Below are 393 nucleotides of genomic sequence, written 5' to 3'. Positions count from 1 at the left end.
TATAGAATAGTATCTCATTTTACTTTTAATTTTTATTTCCCTGATGAATAAAGATACTGACCACCATTTATTTTCTTACTTGACATTCATGTCTCCCTTGAATCCTTCTGTGCTCCAGTTTATGAGTTTTGCTCATTTTTTAGCCTTAAACGTATTATTTTTCTATTTTTCAACTGTAAGATTTTCTTGTATGTTCTCAATAGAAAACATCACACATGTACCACAAATATTTTCTTCTGTATGTAATTTTCTTTTCATTTGCACAGTGATTTTTAATGAGCAGAAATTTCCCATTTTGATGAAGTCTGACTTTTTTTATGATTAGTTTTTTCGGGGCGCCTGGGTGGTGCAGTCGTTAAGCGTCTGCCTTCGGCTCCGGGCGTGATCCCCGCC

The sequence above is a fragment of the Ursus maritimus genome (genome assembly GCF_017311325.1).
Source record: "Ursus maritimus isolate PB19 chromosome Y unlocalized genomic scaffold, ASM1731132v1 scaffold_Y15, whole genome shotgun sequence".
NCBI classification, from domain to species: Eukaryota; Metazoa; Chordata; class Mammalia; order Carnivora; family Ursidae; genus Ursus; species Ursus maritimus.
This window is presented reverse-complemented; position numbering follows the sequence as displayed.